Source organism: Diospyros lotus, chromosome 2, assembly GCF_014633365.1.
Source record: "Diospyros lotus cultivar Yz01 chromosome 2, ASM1463336v1, whole genome shotgun sequence".
In the NCBI taxonomy this organism is placed as follows: Eukaryota; Viridiplantae; Streptophyta; class Magnoliopsida; order Ericales; family Ebenaceae; genus Diospyros; species Diospyros lotus.
This window is the reverse complement of record NC_068339.1, coordinates 34,011,628-34,032,444: the sequence shown is the minus strand read 5'-3', so window position 1 is coordinate 34,032,444 and position 20,817 is coordinate 34,011,628. Positions and strand designations below refer to the sequence as shown.

The following is a 20,817-nucleotide window of genomic DNA, read 5'->3' as shown; positions in this document are numbered from 1 at the left end:
TGAAATGCAAAGAAAAGGAAAAAAGAAAAAAAATAAAATATATATGCGAAAATAAGAAGAAAAAGAACGAACTCCCCTTAGGTTGCCTCCCAAGTAGCACCTTTATTTATTGTCGTTAGCTCGACTCAATGCTTCCTTCTTTAACCAGAATAAATCGGATCCTCAAGGTCCAATTTTGCCACATCCTCTTCTTGGAAACCTTCATAGAAAGACTTAAGTCTATGGCCATTCACCTTGAACACTTTGGAAGTTGCCAAACTTTGAATTCCAACTGCACCATGAGAAAAAACATTAGTAACAACAAAAGGACCAATCCAACGAGAACGCAACTTACCTGGGAACAAACGAAGCCGTGAATGGTATAGAAGGACTTTTTGACAAATTTTAAAGTCCTTCCTAGAGATCATCTTGTCATGAAAAGCCTTCGTCTTTTCCTTATAAATCCTTGCACTCTCATAGGCATCATTGTGAATTTCCTCTAACTCTTGTAGTTGCAACTTCCTGTGTTCTCCACTTTCATCCATCACATCAATAAAATAAATAGAATTATCATCACAAGAAAATTTCATGGCATCATAAATATTAAATTTAACAATTTCACCTTCAAATTCCATGGTAAATGTGCCACTATGAACATCTATCTTAGTCTTGGATGTTTTTAGGAATGGTCTTCCTAACCAAATAGGAGTAGTTTGATCATCATTCTCCATATCAAGCACATAGAAATCAGCAGGGAAAACCAATTCATTAACTTGCACAAGGACATCCTCAACTACACCCTTAGGAAAGGCATTAGATTTATTAGCCAATTGAATCACAACACTAGTTTTATTCAAAGGTCCAAGTTTCAAAGAAGCATATATAGAATATGGCATGGCATTAATAGAAGCTCCTAAATCTAACATGACCTTCTCAAAACTAATGTTACCTATCATACAAGGGATAGTAAACATACCTGGATCTTTGCACTTCGCAAGGAGTCTTCTTTGAATAATTGCAAAAACATTCTCCCCTATTCTCACCTTCTTGTATCTTTTAAGCTTTTGTTTCCTCTTAATTGTACACACTTCTTTCAGGAATTTAGCATAACGAGGTACTTGTTTCATAGCATCTAAAAGTGGAATATTTACCTCGCATCTACGAAAAGTCTCATACAAATCTTTATTTTGCTCATATTTTCTAGATTTTCCTAAAGCCTGAGGAAAGGAGGTACTGGTTTATAATCAGAAAGAGGCGAAAACTTACACTTAGGTACGTCATCGTCATTGGGAATGTTCTTGTCTGCAATGATGTTTTTCTCCTTCTCTTGCTTTGATGATGTAGGGGTTTCCTTTACTGGAATCTCAACCTCTTTACCACTTCTCAGAACGATTGCACTTACATTTTCTCTTGGATTTACCACTGTTTGATAGGGCAATTTCTTCAAACTTTGTGCCTCTAGTCGACTCATTGCGGTTGCCATCTGACTTATCTGATTGTCCAAATTTTGAATACTGGCCCTCGTCTCCTGTTGAAATTGTAAAGTATTAGTAGCAAGAGATTTAACAATATCTTCTAAAGACATACCAGAATTAGAAGTTTGGCTCGGTTGTTCTCTAGGAAGGTATGGCTGCTTATATTGTTGGAAACTTGGGTAGTTTTGAGTCGTAGAATGATGTACTCGTGGATTCCAATAGCTATGATTAGGGTGATCCCTCCATCCTGGGTTATACGTGCTTGAATAGGGATCATACTTCCTTTGCTGTTGTCCAGGAAAACCACCTATTGCATTTACTTGCTCAATGGGCTCCTCTTGAAGAGTTGGGTGCATATCAGCTGGATGCCCTACTACTGAACAAATTCCACAAGCCTTCATTGTTTGCATACTCCCTACAGCCATTTGATGAACAAGATAAGTTAAATTCGCAATTTGTTGTTCAAGGGAGGAAATATTTACCTCATTGACATGCTTTAATGGAGGGTCAAGCCTAGTTCCAAATTGTTGAGAATTGGCCGCCATATTTGCAATCAAGTTTCTTGCAGCCTCAGGAGTTTTATCCACCAAAGCTCCTCCACTAGCAGCATCAATCATGTTCCTATCAATGGGTAGAAGGCCCTCATAGAAATACTGGATAAGCAGTTGCTCACTGATTTGATGATGGGGACAACTTACACATAATTTCTTGAAGCATTCCCAGTATTCGTGTAGGGATTCTCCATTGTACTGCCTTACACCACATATTTCTTTTCGAATGTTAGCTGCCCTTGAAGCTGGGAAATATTTTTCTAAAAACAACCTCTTCATCTCATTCCATGTGGTAACACTCCCGGAGAGTAGATAATAGAGCCAATCCTTAGCCGAATCCTTCAAAGAAAACGAAAAGGCTCAAAATTTAATTTTCTCTTCTGTCACCCCCATGGGTCTCATACTTGAACATACCACATGAAGCTCCTTTAGATGCTTGTGAGGATCTTCACCTGTAAGGCCATGAAAAGTGGGTAAGAGATCTATTAGTCCATATTTTAATTCAAAAGTAGTAGTAGCATCTAAAGTAAGGAACGTTATGCATAAGGGTTGTTGATTCAAATCAAGGGTGGCAAGCTCTTTCAAAGTTCGATTTCCAGCCATGACTTCTTCCTCTTCTAAATAAGAATCACTAGCAAATAGGGAATTAAGAGCTAGATTGTTCTCTTCAGAATTTCTCCAAGCTTCCCTCCTTAACTTGCGCAAAGTCCTTTCCATTTCTGGATTGTATTGAAAATCACCTTGATTGGAAGATCGTGTTACAAGCATGAACAATCAAGGAAACTCTAATAAACAATGAAAAATAAATCAGGAAAAATATAAAGTGATGAAAATAAGTAAGAATTCTATGCTATATCACAAACAATCAAGGTGAAAATTTTTTTATATATATTTTATTTTATTTTATTTTTTGAAAATTTCAAAAACAAAATAAGGATCACAATAAGCACAAAAATAAACTAAAATCACTCCCCAGCAACGGGGGCCAAAATTTGGTGTGCTGTCGCAGGCAACCAAAAATAAAACCTATACTCCTAAAAATATATGTAGTAATGCGAGTAAGGATCGTTCCCACGGAGAGTATCTAGCCCAATTTTATGCTATGTGAACACTGATGGGGGGTTTGAGCATAACAAAATCAATTTTAAGAATAACAACTAATCAATCAAATTAAAATATCAAAATCAATTAAAAGAACAAATCTTGGTCTAAGTCAACATTCACCATCGGAATCTTACAACTGATCATCGATACAAATATATATCAATTCACACTCTAAATATTCATCTTTAAAATTATTTTTCTATCTCTCCTTAGTCATAGTTAATTAGAAAACAAGCGATCTAATCAACCCCAACTATTAAATAACCCAAGACAAGTGCTGAAGGTTAAATCTAATAGCAGCCTTACGAGTTAGAGAGATCGATGAAACTAAACAACACAAGCACAAGTGGTTGCATTTAATTTAGTCGAGAGTTCTTCCTAAGATCTAATAATTTCTGACGCAGCAAATCATTAAATCTTAGTTGCTTCACAAATTAGAGGGATCAAACAATTACGAATTTGATATCTAACTTAGCAATAGATTGCAACGAATAATAAACTAGTAGGCCTCCTAATAATTAAATGAAACAATCATAAAGATATATATAGAAGAACATCCGATATTCAAAGCATAAATTGAATGATAAAAACAAATTAAATCTCACAGATTTATTGATTTTGAGGCTTCCGTTTTCTTAAACCAAGTACAAAAACTTAGCCACACATGGCCATTGATTAAAACTCAAAAGAAAATAATGAAAATAAAAGGGAAAGAGAACTTTCGTGCACCTCCTGTGCATGGTTCCTGCACGCCTCCTTGCTACCTCCGTCCAATCTCCCCTGTTTCATTAAGCCTTCGTGACTATATAATAGCATATGCGCATGACCCTAACTCTATTTGCTCCATGGGCCCCACATCAGTTGCAATTGGACTTCAAGTGCACGCACCTTCCTTTTGGGCTTCAATTTCCTACTTCCAATTAATCTTTCCACTTTATAATATAATAAATATGTGGACCCCAATTTCCCCATGATATATTCAGTTGCTTCTTGGACTTTAAGTTCTCGTGGATGCTGCTTTCCAATTGGGCCTTCATAATTAATACATAAAGCATGCGCATGGCCCATTCTTCATTAATTTCTCTTCCAATTGTGCAATTACAGCAACTTTAACCCCGATTTCGACCTTGATGTAGACAGAATATCTAAAATCACAAAATATGAAAGTTGTAGATTGTTTTCTTGGATTTCCGTAGCATCTTGAATCATCTCAATCCGAGCTCGTATGAGAGAGCTATGCCCAAATTAAGGCGCAGTGTTGAAACTGTCCAAAATTACAGAATTAACTTCGTTTTTCATTTAATGCCTCCTTTTGCTTCCTAAATCAAAATATAAGAATAATGAGTACATTTAGACACCAAATAAATATAAAATACTAAACACTAAAGGAGTAAAATATGGCATTTCGTCAGTGATTATGAATGATATGTCGTGGAACGGACTTGGGAAATGGTACGAATTTAATTTGGATAAGGGGATAGTTTATTCTGAGTAGTAACATGATATTTGATCTGAAGATTATAGATATCTTACAAGGATTGTAGAAGATCGAATATTGAAGTGCCACACTCTAAAGTCGGGCAAAACCCAAAAATAAATTAATGATAAAATTTGGGGATAATTCATGACAGGGGAATGTAAGAATCTTCTATTTTTAGTAAGGCAACAAGCGAATGATGAATTAAGGAATCAGCTTAAATTCATATTTGAATGGGTTTCATGACACAAACAAGATATTGAGGCAAAATAAGTTTCCCTTCATGATAGTAAAGGATCATAATTTCGTAAGGACAAGCATCAGTAATGTTTTTAAGAAGGTCAAATACACTAAAGGTAATGATATGGTCCAATTAGCACCGAATTCTTAAGGGGGGACAATCAGGTTAATGAGATACGTAGCAGGTGGAGTCTAATCCCCTAATATGGAAATTGAAATTATTCGTGCCTTGATATTTTGGGGTTGTTAATTTGATGATTGGAGTTGAAATTTACATCATCAAATCGATGTTGGCAATAAAGCCTACGTGGTACTACTCAAAGATTTTGACATGAAGTGTTTTGGGGACGCCTTACAAGCAGCTTAGGACAGATAGAAGAGGTATATAGATCATCAGAAGCAAGATTTAGAGTTTCAGGAAAGCTCATCCCACGTTGTACATGTCCTTTGGAGATCTTAGAATGTGTTGGGCCTTTAGTGAATTGACGAACTTTGCCTCCTTAGTTATTTAACGTGCATAATGTATTTTATGTTTATATGCTTCAAAAATATGTTCCAACTCCTTAGCATGTGATTGACTTTTAGCCTTTAGAGCTAAAAGAAAACTTGTCCTATGAAGAGGTTCTTAATTGCATTCTGCATCGGAAAGGAAAAAGTGTTGAGGAGCATAGTGATGTTTTGGTTCTCAAGGTATTTTGGTATAAGGAAATATTTACATTAAATGATTTTTCATGCTCACCTCCACGAACGTGGGATGATATAGCAAATTGTGGAAGGAATAAGGAAAGTAGTGTTGCTCAAAATCGACAAGTGGATTTATATGTTCAGCATGATAACATTTTTGAATGGATTCTATGGTAAAAAAAAGATAGCAAGATAAAATATATACCCCCTAGCTTTTCAAATTACCGAACCCAAATTTGGGGAACCAAATTCTTTTAAGGGTGGGAGGACTTATAATGATCCGAATTTAGATACTCTTGTGTCATGTCTAGAGGATTGAGTTGGTTAGCCTTGATGTTTAAAATATAGTTTTGGTGATAATTTTCTAAGTGTTGAATAAGGGTTAAGTGTGTAAGCTTGACTAAGCTATATTTTTGGTATTGTAACTGAATGTATGTGAAAATTGTAGCTTAGATATCCGAATCTAAGCTAGGATATTCAAATGAGAGCTTAGGTATTCAGATGCGTGAGTCTTAGGCATTATTTGGATGATTTTTGTGAATTTTAGTGAAGGGATTCGAATGCTATAGGGAGCCATTCGAATAGGGTGTGGAGCATTCGAATGGGGGGGCTAAGCAATTCAAATGGCCTATGTTCCTGTGTGCGTATTGTCTTTGAAACCCAATTTCGACCATGATTCAGTTCGAATCTCTCAAAACTCAAAACATGAAAGTTGTAGATCTTTCTCTTTTCGTTCCATATCATCTTGAATCACCTCAATCGAAGTTCGGACGCGAGAGTTATTCCCAAAGTTCGAATGGGTGTCGGAGGTGTCCAGAATCTGATTTTGTAAATTAAACCCTCACATTCGACTAGCCTCTCATTCGAATGAGCCAAGCAAAAATTGAGAAATTCATCCGTATGACGCCACTGTTACATTCGAATGACCTTCCAATTTCTTCAACAATTCACCCAACTATTTAAAATTCATTCGAATGCCCCATTGCATCATTCGAATGTCACTCTCATAACTTGAAATTTCTCTCTAATTCATTCGAAAATGAGCCATCCCATCCGAATGTCTTTGCATGGAACCCCATATCTTTAAGAGAGACATCCGAATTGCCTAAGATACATTCGAATGACTCTCGTATCTTTTGAATTTTGACTCCTTGACATTCAAATGCCTCATAACACATTCAGATGTCCCTCTCAGCAATACATATATATATACATTCTAAGTCATCGTTAACTCTGGAAAGGCGTAGAAAATTCTAGAATTATGACATAAGAAGGAGATTTTAGAGAAATTATGAAAATAATCGGATGGATAAGTATCACTTTTGAAAAAAATATAAAAGAGATAAATTTTGGGAAAAAATACCAACGTATCAATCGAGCAACCTAAAACTTCTCTCGAAAGTTCCTTCTTCTTTACAAACCCCCTCCTCCTCTCTAACCCCAAGTCGAATATCACCATCCAAGGGGCTTCTAGCTACTATTGAGCGTCATAGGAAGCTTAAGAAAGCAAGTTCTCTTCCTTCCTTCCTATCTTTTGAATTATAATTCACTATAAACGTGGTATTGGGTTCTGGAAACTTTGGATAGAATTTTGATATATGCACTTGGGGGTGGCGAGAGGAGAACCGTGAGAGTGGTTTAAGAACTTAAGGGTGTTGTTGAGGTTAAATATAGGGGAAGTAAACAAAAGCTACTACATAAACAGGGGTGTGAGTTGTATAATGTTGATTCTTATGGATTAATGGATTACAACTTGAGGAACATTTTGATAGCCATGTGGGGCTTGTTCTTCCCCCATTTTCTTAAGGAATGGTGAATTTATTAAGATTTTGCATGGGAAGCTTGTCCCTTCCCCTTGCCCTACCAACGTTTCAAATATTAACCAATTTACTATGATTTACTCTTGAAGCCTAAGGGTAAAGCCTTCCATACCCTCAGTGTTATTTACTGTCATTGATGGACACAACATGAAAATGAAATAATTTTAAAATTCAAATATTACTCCCAACCATGGCATGTATGGTTTGAGCCCCGTTACTACCTTGCACGCCTAATGATATTTTCTCTTACTTTTCATGGTCCTGGGAGTTGAGCATGAAATTTCCCTACTTCTGGTGCTATTCAATAACTGTGATATCCATGATAATGAGATGAGAATAATTGCAACTGAGAATGTTACTCCATGTCATGACATGTTTTGATAGTGTGGTAATTGTGCATCAAGGACATGGACTAGCATGAATATTATCACCATGTAACATGAGTGGACACGAGCATAACATATTGCCACTATATCACGTGCATTTGTATGTAATCATCCTACGTGTTGCATATGCACTGGTAAGATCAGAGATGGTTATGTGCGCTGTGGTTGTATACCACCAGGATATATCTCCAAAAACTAGTAGGCACTAGCCTGACTAGAGTTACGCTCATGCAGTGACGACTAAGGGGCGGTGCCCAAAGGTAACGACCTTGGGCGAGATTATATATATGTATGGCTATAACCGAGTATATGAGATAGGACCTATGGTCCACAAATTATAACAGATTCTTTAGTTATAGGTATCAGTTACAAGTCGATATGTATTTTGATGCATTTTATATTATTATGTGAGGTCGTTGGCCAGTTATGTGTTTACCGGCTTTCTTGTGTGCTATGCATGACATTATTATCATGGATAGGTGTGTGGTACATGTGTTGTAATCTATCATCCACATCTAGATGCTTCAGATACCACTCATCTTACCTCTGTCACATTACTATGTACCATGTTTTTCCCTCCTAGTTCTTATACTTGCTAAGTTTTGTAGCTCACCTTGTACTCTTCACCATTCCAGGTAAAGTAAAGAAATAGCTGGCAAGGGGTCAAGCGGGATGGATGGGTAGTAAGATGTGTGTGCGAGTCTACTCTCAAATCAAAGGTCTTGGGGAAATTTGTGGCTAAAGATTGTATAGGTTTTATCAAATCAAAGGTCTTGTAACATGTAACCTAACCTAGAATTGGGTTTGTAACCCCTAAAGTTTTCTATGTATATTTTTGGGTTCGGTGGCTTACACATGATGTATAGATATATCATATGTTTGTCGATGGTTGTCGAATCTTTTCTTAACTCACAATGCTCTCTCTTCTAGGTTGCCCAGGGATTAGTGTAGCTCGGGAAATGGATGTTATATTATTTGGAAATGGGGTTTCAAGAACAACACCCCAAAGAACTGAAAGAACCAATGATCCTGAATTGAAAAAAGGATTAGGAACTAGCCTTAGATGATTTACCCCTCGATTCTTGCTTGGAAGGCTGCTACGAATGAGAGAAACACAACCATGTGAACTAAACAGAAGAGCAAAGCAACAAAAAGCAACAAAACAAAGCCGCTAAAATGAAGAAGCAAAAGCTCTATAGCTTATACCCTCACCCTTCTTGGATCTTCGAAGATCAAGAAGAGAAAATGAGAGAATGAGAGAAAGAGATGAAAGAAGAAGAAGTAAAGGTGAAGATGTAACGCCCAAGATTTTTAAACTAAAATATAATGTAATACTTGGGATTTTATTTTAGCTTCTAATACTTGGGAAATATGTCCTTTCAAGGGATTATAGAAGCCTTGAGACAAAGGTTCAGTTTTTAAGCCAGTGGCAAAATCGTAAATATTGAGGTTCGGGTAAAAGTGTAATTTACCTAAAAACTAGGGGTATTAGCGTAATTAGTCCTTTCTTCGGGGACTAAAATGCAATTAAAAATTGGCCTAGGGACCAAGTTGAGAAGGGTCTAAGTGTAATTACCTGAAAAGTTTGGGCCAAAGTGTAATTCTTGAAACCTTTTTCCTAAGGGCATTTGGGAGATTCAAGAAAAGCCTCATAAATGATTTTAAAGATAAGGATGAAGTCTCATGATGATATTAGAGATAAGGATGAAGCCTCATGATGATATTAGAGATAAGATGAAGGCTCATGATGATTTTAGAGATAAGATAAGTGTTCATGATGACTTTAGAGATAAAGATTAAGCCTCATGATGACTTTAAGGATAAGATTTGATTTGATTTGGATAAGATTTGATAAGATCTTATTTGAATAAGATTTGATTCAGATAAGATTTGATAAGAATGATTGCAGAATATCTTAGAAGATTTGGAATGATTAGAGAATATTTTAGAAGATTTGAAATGATTAGAATACCTTGAAAGATTTAGAAAAGATTTGAAATGATTGTGACTTACTTGGTGACCAAGTTTCCAAGCTTATAAATAGGGCTCATGGCCAAGAGTTTCCTCATTCTAAGTTGGGATAAATTCGTGCTAGATGGGAGTGCTTCGAGCTTTTTGTAAAGGTGAAGCCTTCAGCATTCAAATCTCATCAAACCAAGTTAAGGTAAGTACATTATGAACTATTTATGATGTTTAAGCATGACCATGAACTATGTTATGTGGTCCCTCATGTTATGTTATGTTCACGCAAGTTTCGGGACCGGAGCTCGGTAGCGCTACGCACGAGGGTTCTTACCCCTGCAAGTTGGTGGAACCTCTTGTGTCTCCATACGATATGTTATGTTATATCATGACTTGTTTAAATACATATGATGGTTCTCTTGCACTTACTGAGATTTGCATAATCTCACCCCCCTTATGTTTCCCCCTCCCCCAGGTAAGCATGAATGAGGAGACCAGGACATGGACGTGGAGCGTGGTGGCTTGTTTAAAAAAGATTTTCAAGAATTTAAGTTTAGTTTCCTTTTGAAACAATGTTTTATAGGGTTGAACTCTGATCTTTGTTAGTGTAGGTGCTCTAGACCCAATAAGATTGGGCATGTTGTACACTGACAATTGTAATCATGTTATTATTTGAATAAAGAGTTATTCAAATTCACAAGAAGTCATTCTATTAGTTTCTTGTTATTATTGTAATAACCGAATGAAACTAGATAGAAGTCCATATGATGTATACTGTGAATAATCTATAAAGATGTGAGATGATGCATCACAGTTTATAGACATCATTAAACGTCCCAAGTCGTAGCAATGTCAAGAATGGACATTGACAATTGCGGTAAGACTTGTATGTGCTATGTTTTTGCTATGTGATAGCAATGGGGGTCTCACACCCATAGGCATGGGGATGCCTAGACAAGTACATAGGTGACCAATGTTGGAGAACGTGTCACTGGACATGACTCGCCATGAGAATCCATTTTGGTTATATGTTGATGAAATTCTCATACGAGATGGGTGTAACTAATCCTTGGACCTGAGGTTGTCACGGTCATCTCATAAGAAGACTGGTATGCTTTGACATTGTTTCGATGGGCCTAGACAAAGGCTGCACGTGGGCGATCGTTGGGTATATCATGAGGCTTATGGAGATGGGTGCATAGCCAAGATGGGACTCGTCTATCCCTCGATAGAGGATGATGTATCTAAGGCGCCTTCGGTGGATATTCACTTTAAATCCATGGCCATGGTGAAAGAAATCAATAAGGAGTTATTGATTCACTTTCTATTAAGTGAAGATATCCGAAAGACCGAAGAAAACTCATGTGATCATTATCAAGCAACACATCGCCATACTTGAGATCACATAAGATGCATTGACGAGAGGATCGTATTACACGGTAACCATGCTCGTGAAAGGTTATTTGCGGATTATGAATCCTTCTGAATAATTGGGTAGGCATGACGCCTTGCTAGAGGCCAATCTTGTCTTATGTGTTCGTACCGACACATTGCCAACATATTCGGAAGCCTAATGAGTCATACGCAATAGGCACGGTCCCTGGCTTAAACCAGGAGAGTGGACGTATGGTTAAGTGGGACACTTCGGCAAGAAGTTGTGCCGTCGTAGGTTCTCACGGAAAAAGAACAGATAGACGTAATGACGTCGATATGACGAGGAGTCGTCGTAATGGAAAGAGTTTCCTAAAAATGGCATTTGATTAAATTAGGAAGGAGTTTCTAATTTAATGATTTTCTATTTGTTGGATTGGCAAATAGGAAATAAAATATTTTTGGGCTTAAGTTAATATTTGGACTAAATTAGATTTGGGCCAAATATTAAATTAAATATTATATTTGGACTAAATTGGATTTGGGCCAAATATTAAAATAAATATTATATTTGGACTAAATTAGATTTGGGCCAAATATTAAATATTATATTTGGACCAAATTAGATTTGGGCCAAATATTAAATAAAATATATTTGGGCTTGAATTAGATTTGGGCCATAATATTTTATTTAACCTATAAAAGGATTGGGCCATTTAATTATATTTCTAGTTGGACTAGAATAAGCCCACTTATGATTCTAATTAAATTAGAATTAATGGGCTAGCCCAATCCATTAGGGTTTTAGAAACCCTAGGATATTTCATTATAAATATCCTTTTATAGGTTGCCCATTATAGTGGTGATTTTTGGTGTCGTTTTTCAAGAGTTGAAAAATGCATTGTCGTTCACTCTTCCCCGTTTCTTTTGGCATCGATTTGAAACGTGGGTGTTCTTTTACCGTCCATACACAAGCCGCGCAAAGGAGAAGGAGCTAGCACTCCTATTCCGCTCTCCTTGCCAACGGACGTGTGCCGCGTATCACGAGTTAGAGGCCGGACGCTTGGACGGCTCGAATCCGCGAACGACTCGATAATCTAAAGGTTAGATTTATTTATTTGTTTGTGAATGATTTGATTTCGACGTTGATCCAATCGCCGGGATCGGGGTAAGGTTCAAAATTTTTGAACTACGCTGCTTGCCCCGTAGCGATCTTGCTTTCCTTTCAATCTTTTCCTATATGTATGCCATAAAGTATGTCTTGGAATTTTATTTGATTTAAAGGAAGTATGATTTTGGTTTTAAGCTCCAGACATTTTTATATGAATATTATTATCATTAAGCATGTAAGTAAGTTACGGGTGTCACAGGTGGTATCAGAGCCGACCCCCGAGCCTCTGAGCGCGGTGGTGGGGCAAACCTCAGTGAGGAGGCTGAGTCCCTGAGGGGGGGTGCGTGTAGGCACCTTAGGCGAATCCCACATCGGCCATGCATCGGGGGGAGATCTGGGACCGATTGTAAGGTCGCATGACGAGGACGTCATATGCTTAAAGGGGGGAGAATGTAATACCCCGAGAGCCCAGAGAAGTTAGTATATATCGAGGATAGTGTAAGAAAGGAAACAACACCAGCTGGATACCTTTTGGGCTGAATGTTGGCAAAGAACTCCCAAGTTAAGCGTGCTTGGCCTAGGGTAATCCAGGGATGGGTGACCCCCCTGGGAAGTTTGTGTAGGCCTATCAGGGTAAGTTGTTCCGGTTCTTCCTATCGCTCGATGTGGGATGTTACAGGTGGTATACATTTGCCACACACTGGGTTCAGTTGATAATACCCTGATGTTGGACCGCCTCCTTTATTCTTCTTCGAATAATCCTGCTTTCCTTTACCTTTATCCTCCCACTTACGTTTTTCTAGTGGTCCAGACTGTGATAGCTTGCTATTGCTGCTGGAGCTTTCTCTAAAGTTCACCAGTTGGGCCTTAGCTAGCACCTCATGATACGTGCCTAACTCAAAAGTTACGACTGCCTGTCGTAAATCATCTCTCAACCCTTGTTCAAAGCGCCTTGCCCGCTTTTGTTCTGTATCCACTAAGGCTGGGGCAAAACGTGATAGCTCATCAAACTTCCTTTCGTATTCAATCAAGGTCAAGCTACCTTGTTTTAACATGAGGAACTCTGCTTCCTTCTGGTTACGGATGTTAGCGGGGTAATACTTCTTAAAAAAAAGTTCCTTGAACTGATCCCAGGTCCACACATGTCCTTGGGGTCGGGATCTGGCAGTAGAATCCCACCAATGCCTTGCTCCATGTTGTAACATATATGTAGCGCAAGTTACCTTCCTAGGGTCTGGACAATCTATGAGATTAAAGATCCGTTCAATTGTTGCTATCCAATCTTCAGCTACTAGAGGGTCTAACCCACCCTCGAAAGTTGGAGGTTGAAGCTTCCAAAACTGCTCTACCAAGGTAGCATTGTTTCTTAGGTTTTCTTGGGGAGGTGCAACTGGTGGTGTGGCAAGTGGCGTCATGTTGCGAAATTCTGTCCCAAGGGTCAGGTAAAGAAACTGCAGCAACAACCATATCAACAGAAGCCAGGAAATCCCTCTAAGGGGCAAGCTAGGGTGTATGCACTCACAGGACAGGAGGAGGATCAGGACCGCAACGTGTTGGCAGGTAACATCCTCATCTCTAGAATACCTGCTTATACTTTGTTTGATTCTGGTTCCACCCATTCTTTTATATCCCCTAAGTTTGCAAGTAAATGCAATGCACATGTGGAACATGTAAGTACTCTCTTAGGAGTAGCAGTACCCTCAGGAGATATAATAAGCACGAATCATGTAGTAAGAACAGCTAAGGTGGAAGTCGGGGGAAAGTTTCTAGAAACAACCTTATATGTCTTAGATATGCAAGAATTCGATGTGATTTTGGGATGGACTGGCTTTCCAAGCACCATGCGACCATTCTATGCTTTGAAAAGGAAATAGTTTGTAAGTATCCTAAAGGGATAGAACTTTGCCTTTCAGTGGCTGAGACAAAATACCTTCCCCGTGTTATTTCAGCATTAAAAGCCAAGAAACTATTACAGTCGGAAGGATGTATTGGATTCTTAATGTCAGTGGTGGTTAAGGGAGGAAAAGAATTAACAGTGAATGACGTTAAAGTAGTAAAGGACTTCCCAGAGGTTTTCCCTGATGACTTGACTGAAATGCCACCAGAACGAGAAGTAGAGTTCACTATTGATCTGGTGCCCGGTTCCGCACCTATTTCTAAAGCTCCTTACAGGATGGCACCAAAGGAGCTACACGAGTTGAAAACCCAGTTAGACGAACTATTGGGGAAAGGATTTATTCGACCAAGTGTATCCCCCTGGGGAGCACCGGTATTATTCGTCAAGAAGAAAGACGGATCAATGAGGATGTGCATCGATTACCGAGAATTGAATAAGATTACTATTAAGAACAAGTATCCTCTTCCTAGGATCGAGGACTTATTTGATCAGTTACAAGGTGCACAAGTATTCTCAAAGATTGATCTAAGGTCAGGATATCACCAGTTGAGGATCAAATCTAGTGACATCTCGAAGACAGCTTTCAGAACTCGGTATGGTCATTATGAGTTTTTAGTCATGCCCTTTGGCTTGACTAATGCGCCTGGAGTTTTTATGGACCTAATGAATCGAGTTTTCTATGAGTACTTGGATAAATTTGTCATTGTCTTTATTGATGATATATTGGTGTATTCTCGAAGTGAAGAAGAGCATGAAAAACATTTGAGGGTTGTTTTAGGGATCTTGAAGGAAAAGAAGCTATTTGCAAAATTCAAGAAGTGCGAGTTTTGGTTGGAGCGAGTGGTATTCCTTGGACATGTTGTCACAGCTCAAGGAATAGAAGTGGACCCCAGCAAGGTAGAAGCGGTATTAAATTGGTCAAGACCAACCAATGTAAATGAGGTTCGCAGCTTTTTGGGTTTAGCTGGATACTATAGGAGGTTCATCGAAGGGTTCTCCAAATTGGCGGGGCCTTTGACGCAGTTGACTCGCAAAGGTACTAAGTTTGAATGGATAGAGAAATGTGAAACTAGTTTTGAAGAATTAAAGAAGAGGCTGGTCAACGCGCCAGTATTAACTATTCCTCAAGGGTCAGAAGGTTTTGTTATTTATAGTGATGCGTCCAAACAAGGAATTGGATGCGTATTGAAGCAAAAAGGTAAGGTAGTTGCATATGCATCAAGGCAGTTGAAGCCTTATGAGCAAAACTATCTTACACATGACCTAGAACTTGCTGCAGTAGTGCATGCCTTGAAAATCTGGAGACACTATCTATACGGAGGTAAATGCGATATCTATACCGATCATAAGAGCCTTAAGTATATCTTCACACAAAAAGAGTTAAATATGAGGCAAAGGAGATGGCTGGAATTAGTGAAGGATTATGATTGTGAAATCCACTACCACCCCGGCAAAGCAAACGTGGTGGCGGACGCCTTGAGTAGAAAGAAAATGAGGCAAGTAGCAGCTTTGACAGCACAAAAGCCTTTGTGGAAGGAGTTTGAGAGGTTAAGCCTCGAGTTTGTTGCTACGCCATCTAATTCTAATGCTCGTATGGCAACACTCTCTGTTCGACCGACTCTCCATGATCGGATTAAGAGCCATCAGAAGGGAGACCAATTCTTTGAATACATCAAAGCTGAGGTTAACATTGAGAAGCGGAAGGACTTCACAATAGCTAGTGATGACACACTCTACTACTAAGGGAGACTGTGTGTGCCAAACTTTGAGGAACTAAGGCAAGAAATTCTAGAAGAAGCCCACTCCACTCCTTATTCTGTACATCCTGGAAGTACAAAGATGTATCGTGACCTAAAGGCAGTGTTTTGGTGGAGGAATATGAAAGAAGACATAGCTAAATTTGTCGAGAAGTGTTTGATATGTCAGCAGGTGAAAGCTGAGCACCAACGACCATCAGGGTTACTGCAACCATTGGAGGTTCCAGAATGGAAATAGGAACATGTGACGATGGACTTTGTTGTAGGATTTCCAAAATCAGTAACAGGACATGAGGCTATTTGGGTGATCGTGGATCGACTTACCAAATCAGCTCACTTCTTACCTATTCGGATGACATTTACAATGGATCAGCTTGCAGGACTGTATGTTAAGGAAATAGTAAGACTACATGGTGTTCCAGTTTCCATTGTATCGGATAGGGACCCGAGATTCACATCTAACTTTTGGAGGAGCTTACATAGAGCCATGGGAACCAAATTGAGTTTTAGTACAGCTTTTCATCCTCAGACAAATGGACAATCTGAAAGGACAATACAAACTTTAGAGGATATGCTTCGTATTTGTACCCTAGATTTGGTGGACATTGGGAGAAACATCTACCATTAATTGAATTCGCATACAACAATAGTCACCATGCATCTATTGGCATGGCACCTTATGAGGCGCTATATGGAAGGAAATGCAGATCACCTGTTCATTGGAATGAAGTAGGCGAGCGGAAGATTTTGGGTCCAGAGATTGTGGAACAAACTGTACAAGCCATTGAAAAGATCAAAGATAGTATGAAGAAGGCTCAAGATAGACAGAAAAACTATATAGATAAAAGAAGAAGGGATTTGGAGTTTTCCATTGGTGATAAGGTATTCTTAAAAGTTACACCCATAAAAGGAGTTTTACGGTTTGGGAAGAAAGGAAAGCTTAGACCTCGATTTATAGGCCCATTTGAGATCTTCAAGCGGGTTGGGAACGTTGCTTATCAGCTAGCCTTACCACCAGAACTCTCAGCAGTACATGACGTTTTCCACATATCAATGCTCAGAAAGTATGTCCCCGACCCAACCCATGTAATAAAGCATCAACCATTAGAGATACAGCAAGACCTGAAATATGAGGAGGCACCAATAAGCATTGTTACACGGGAGGTACAAAGGCTTCGCAATAAAGATATACCGTTGGTCAAGGTGTTATGGAAACATCATTTAGTTGAAGAAGCAACATGGGAGCGCGAGGACGATATGCGATCCAAATATCCCCAGCTGTTTGATGACAAGAAGTAAGGTAAATTTTCGAGGACGAAAATTTTTTTAGAAGGGTAGATTGTAATGCCCAAGATTTTTAAACTAAAATATAATGTAATACTTGGGATTTTATTTTAGCTTCTAATACTTGAGGAAATATGTCCTTTCAAGGGATTATAGAAGCCTTGAGACAAAGGTTCAGTTTTTAAGCCAGTGGCAAAATCGTAAATATTGAGGTTCGGGTAAAAGTGTAATTTACCTAAAAACCAGGGGTATTAGCGTAATTAGTCCTTTCTTCGGGGACTAAAATGCAATTAAAAATTGGCCTAGGGACCAAGTTGAGAAGGGTCTAAGTGTAATTACCTGAAAAGTTTGGGCCAAAGTGTAATTCTTGAAACCTTTTTCCTAAGGGCATTTGGGAGATTCAAGAAAAGCCTCATAAATGATTTTAGAGATAAGGATGAAGTCTCATGATGATATTAGAGATAAGGATGAAGCCTCATGATGATATTAGAGATAAGATGAAGGCTCATGATGACTTTAGAGATAAGATAAGTGTTCATGATGACTTTAGAGATAAAGATTAAGCCTCATGATGACTTTAAGGATAAGATTTGATTTGATTTGGATAAGATTTGATAAGATCTTATTTGAATAAGATTTGATTCAGATAAGATTTGATAAGAATGATTGCAGAATATCTTAGAAGATTTGGAATGATTAGAGAATATTTTAGAAGATTTGAAATGATTAGAATACCTTAAAAGATTTAGAAAAGATTTGAAATGATTGTGACTTACTTGGTGACCAAGTTTCCAAGCTTATAAATAGGGCTCATGGCCAAGAGTTTCCTCATTCTAAGTTGGGATAAATTCGTGCTAGACGGGAGTGCTTCGAGCTTTTTGTAAAGGTGAAGCCTTCAGCATTCAAATCTCATCAAACCAAGTTAAGGTAAGTACATTATGAACTATTTATGATGTTTAAGCATGACCATGAACTATGTTATGTGGTCCCTCATGTTATGTTATGTTCACGCAAGTTTCGGGACCGGAGCTCGGTAGCGCTACGCACGAGGGTTCTTACCCCTGCAAGTTGGTGGAACCTCTCGTGTCTCCATACGATATGTTATGTTATATCATGACTTGTTTAAATACATATGATGGTTCTCTTGTACTTACTGAGATTTGCATAATCTCACCCCCCTTATGTTTCCCCCTCCCCCAGGTAAGCATGAATGAGGAGACCAGGACATGGACGTGGAGCGTGGTGGCTTGTTTAAAAAAGATTTTTAAGAATTTAAGTTTAGTTTCCTTTTGAAACAATGTTTTATAGGGTTGAACTCTGATCTTTTCCTATTTGTATGCCATAAAGTATGTCTTGGAATTTTATTTGATTTAAAGGAAGTATGATTTTGGTTTTAAGCTCCAGACATTTTTATATGAATATTATTATCATTAAGCATGTAAGTAAGTTACGTGTGTCCCAGAAGAAGCTTGCATGCCAAACTCTAGAAAATATCTCCAAATTGCATCTCTTAATATATATATATGATGACCCCGCCCTTGGACACCTCGACCAAGGCACCAAGGGAAAGGTGTCAAAAAGAAACGGTACCTGTTGGGGTTACAGGGAACATATGCACACAAGATTGGAAAAGATAACAAGACTTTATAAATAGTAAGGTAACATCTTGCCATGTGCAATCGGTCATACATCTTAAATAGCACAACAAAAGACAAAATAAGGCCTACAAAACTATATATCTATAGTCCAAGCACACGCCCAAAACCCTAGAGATCTTTTGGTCATGGACGGCTCTGTACACACCTAGATGCCGGACCCTGCCTGACTAAGCTCCCCATTAGCTACAGTCTTACTCTTACCTGGAATGATGTAAAAACAAAAGAGCTGCAAAGCCCAACAAGTACATAGAATAAAAAGGCAAGTAAATTGAGGAGAACCATAGGGAGATAGCCATCAATATCCCACCAATGCATGACATGAGGAGGGAAATCATGTACATGCAAACTTCAAGCCATCACAATGTACACATAAACAAGATGCATGCTTCTACATTACCAGCCCATATAACAAGTGTAGCAATGCAAATTTGGAGTCCCACACGAGTCCGGCCTTACGGCCCACTCGAGCTTACACGAGTCCGGCTCTCAAGCCACCCAAGCTTGATGGTGTACCACCGTAGGGGGCATTTACACACATATAACATGCCTTATGCTCATAACCATGCTCAATAAAATAAGCAACATACACATGATACATGCAAAAGATCTTTTTACTTTAGGTGTATAAGGTTAGCTCACTCATTTAATCATGAACAATATGCATGGGATGTGTTTATGTACAAGGAAACCCGAGCCAAGAGAAAGAAAAAGGGATTCAAAACTTGCAAGAGTCTTTTAAGCCAAACAGGGGGTTGATAGTCGACAGATTGCCCATTAATGTGGCAATCTGTCGACAAATTGCTTTCAATCTATCGACAGAAATGCCCGACACCCTTGCTTCTTACACACAAAACCTAGGCAATGTGGCTCAAGCTCTTGCCTAATCTTCAACCCAACAAAAATACATCATTCCCAAGCAAAGTTGGGGAGAACAAATCCCCTTGGAAGCATTAAGGAAGAGATTAAACAAAGAAAAGCAAGTTTGTTACAAGTACATAGGAATTTACTCCGAAAATAGAGGGTTTTGGTAGAAATCCTTTTGAACAACTGAAATTCTAGGTTTTAAACGATAAACAAGAGTTAGAACTTGCCTTAGATTCCTTGTCTAATACTTTCTAGCCTTTCTTGACCCTTAACACCTCTTGCAAGCTCCCCTACATGAAGATTTCCAACTCATTTTTAGCTACAAAACAAGGGATAAGATGGACTCTAAGCTAGAGAAGGGCTAATAGATAGATTCCATACCTTAAATTCCTCCCTTGAGATCTCTAGCAACCACAAGAAGAAGAGAATGAAGAAGAGGAAGAACCCTAGCAGCTAGAAGCTCTTTCTCCCAAAGCTCTCCACCGCCTCATGCTTCTCTCCCTCTTAAACTTATCCCTATTTATACTTCCCTCATTTTATTTTAATTTAATCACTAAACATCCAACCCACTTAAGTAATCCTCTCTTCTTACCCCTTAATCCTCTTTTAATTAGAAACCCTCTTATCTCACTTTAAACATTCCAAGCTTATCCTTGTGTTGACTTGATTCCCTCTCCCTTGACTTTGAATAGTCAACCCCCTTGACTAGCCAACACCTTCACTTCAACATACCAAATTAAAATCCCAAATTAGTGTTATTTCAAATAAGAGGAAATTCCCCAAAATAATAACATATCCATATCATACTAATGGGGTGTTACAATATATATAAATATATATATACACGGTAGCCAAATATTTTCCCTAATTTTGGATTTTCAACATTTAACTTTAATCCCTTTGTCTACACTTCCTTTGCTTCACTTTTCAACATACATCAATTTTTATTTATTTTGACTTTTCAAACTTAACATATAACTTCTCAAAGCATTGATCAAATAATGACAAAATACAACACACATAAAAATGATGACAAAACATCCTAAACCTGCCAATGGGTCATTACAGGTTTGGCTCAACCAGCCTACTTCACTACCTTTAACTCCTCACTATAGGTTTTCAAAATTACTAAAACCTCATATTTAACCAAGTAGGCCTTCTAGCAAAACCGTTAGAAATAACAACCTCTTACTTATA

The 20,817-nt window shown here is 38.3% G+C and overlaps 1 protein-coding gene across 3 annotated transcripts in view; it reads right to left on the bottom strand.

Annotated features, from left to right (window-relative positions):
- Positions 1-3,691: 3,691 nt before the first annotated feature.
- Positions 3,692-20,817, bottom strand: part of LOC127794267 (transcription initiation factor TFIID subunit 12b-like) — an 89,018-nt gene continuing 71,892 nt past the window's right edge. For 2 of the 3 annotated variants that reach the window (XM_052325233.1, XM_052325237.1), the window contains one exon: positions 3,699-4,428. The gene's annotated coding sequence lies outside the window, so the exon portion shown is untranslated. Of the gene's footprint in view, positions 4,429-20,817 lie in introns of all 3 variants that reach the window. The other variant, XM_052325232.1, reaches the window with a different exon arrangement.